We start from the raw sequence: 2,497 nt of genomic DNA on the forward strand, positions 1-2,497 counted from the left end.
GCTTCTTTATGACCAAAGGCATTTACTTATTTCCAAATGACCAGATGGAGGTCATAACTTTTAACTTGACAAAAGTTAATTATTAGTATTCACCCTTCTGACCTCCTACTGTGTACAAAAGAAAGCATTATTTTGCAATGATAACAACAACAACCATAACATCCACAGTCAGTATTTATTTAGCCTGGCACTATATTAAAAAAAAAAAAAAATATATATATATATATATATATATATATATGCGTGTGTGTGTGTGTGTGTGTGTGTGTGTATAAAAGTGATGCTATGAGTATGTAACTAACAAGAACTATAAGGCAGGGACTATTACAAATAGTTTATAAGTACAAAATTGGTATATTATTAATAAGGATACTGAGGCACAGACATCAGATATTTTGCCTAAAGGCTTATTATGGGGAATGTTCATTTAAATGTCAAAAATTAATTTTTTGCTTCCATGTCCTTTAATCCACATTCAATTAATTTTGATGTGCTACAATTATATTTAAATTTGTAGAAATGCTTATATCAATCTGGACCTGAGAGCACTTTCATTTCTACTGTCAATCCTGCCTACAACTCTCCCAGTGAATTATTTCTACACTCTTATGTTTCTATAAGGACTAGCTAGTTTTCCTGCCCTCTGTTACTCCAATTATCTCTCTCACCATTAACAGATTTCCCTTCCTAAAATAACAAATTTAGCCGACCTCCTAAAGCCAACAAGGGGGAGTGGAACTTATAACTTGTGTCTTTGCTGCAAACCCTGCATATCCTCCCTCTCATATGTATCCTCCCTGCAAACCCAATAAGCATAGCCTTTTGGAGTCTCAACATACTTCTGTATGTCAAGGAGAAACTAAATACCTGGGAATCGACCATGAAGAAATTTCCCTAAATACACAGTAAAATATTTTGCATGAGTATGTTCATCAGATTATCATTGTGACTCAAGTGATCTTTCCAAAGGTCCTTAGGGCTTAAAAGGATATTTATTTATTTATTTACTTATTTATTTATTGAAGATTTCATTTATTTATTTTAGAGAGGGAGCACACGAGAGAGCGGTGGAGGGAGAGGATCCCCAGGATCAAGACCTGAGCCGAAGAAGGCAACACTTAAATGGCTGAGCCACCCAGGCACCCTTTGAATGGACCTTTAATGATGTCCCCCGAATCCATGTACTATAAAGAATTCAATCTGTCCCCCAGTATTGATGATACTAGTGTTTCGCTGGAGCATGGAATATATCAATGGCCTGTTTCCTCTGCATTCTTAGTTTCTACTCTGCATCTTTTCCCATAAAACTCTTTTTTTCTGTGCCACTTTTTCTCATTTTGGACTCAACCCCATCCCTTTTGTATCTTCAAATACCACTTCTCTAAAATTTATCATTAAATGTTAAAGAATTATTGTTAGAATAAGCATTTTAATTGATATTTAGATACAGCAAAGAGAACCATATACTGGTTAGTAATGGTAATAACTTAATGTGTTATTGGACATTATAGCACAAAAAATTGTTAAACATTTTCTACTATTTGGGATTTCCTTATATCCCCTGGATACTTGTTATAATTTTGAAATTCTCTTTCAAATAACTTCTTTTCTTCAAACGTTCTCCCTTTTCCAAAAGTTCCCTGAAAATCATCAAATTCTTTCCACATATTTAAGCAAAACACTGTCTTGATTCAGTAAATTTGGCCTGCAAACCACAAATTCACATTTTTACTAAGGTGACAGTAGGGTATCCTGGCTTAAGCTTACTTACCTGGTATCGAATCCTCCTGTCCCTCTCTCAGAAGGGCCCTGCTTTGGAAATGCATTACATAGTCACCCTAAATTAACAATTTTTCCTGCTTATTCTGAAGTAGTTGGTCCATGGACAATGCTCTAATGCTTGTCCTTACCAAGGAAGAAGAATGGACCACAGCTTTTCCTCCTCAAATGAGGCAGTGTGTCGCTATCATATGAAATAGGAAAACAGATGCATAATGGAAAATATGAGGACAAAGTTAGAAGATGCAAAACATGTTCTCTATCTCACTAGCATTCTTCTTAAGAAGGGACTTATATTATCTCCTTTCTTTTCCAATTTGTTAATTGAATACAAAAACTGAAAATTCAAAAAGTAAAAATAATTGGAAGGTTTCTAAGATTAATGCCTCTTCAATGATTTCAAGGAAAAGAAATATACATATATGGGAAGTATAAGACACTTTCTTTTATCAAATATCTTGCTATGGATTTTCATATTAATTGAATGATGTAGTTAATATATTTCCAGTAAACCTAACTTGACCTACTAAAGTGGTAATGAACCTTAGGAGATAATGCTGGTGCTGGTAAGATTGTCTTAGTGCTGTGTGGAATGAGGAAAAAAAAAAAGGTAGTTTTAGCTGGTATTTTTAAGTCTCTATAGCATCTGGACATTATCTAAAAACAAACAACAACAACAACAAAAAAAAAAACTATTCTTGTGATTTGTCTCAATAAT

The sequence above is a fragment of the Mustela nigripes genome, chromosome 2 (genome assembly GCF_022355385.1).
Source record: "Mustela nigripes isolate SB6536 chromosome 2, MUSNIG.SB6536, whole genome shotgun sequence".
In the NCBI taxonomy this organism is placed as follows: domain Eukaryota; kingdom Metazoa; phylum Chordata; class Mammalia; order Carnivora; family Mustelidae; genus Mustela; species Mustela nigripes.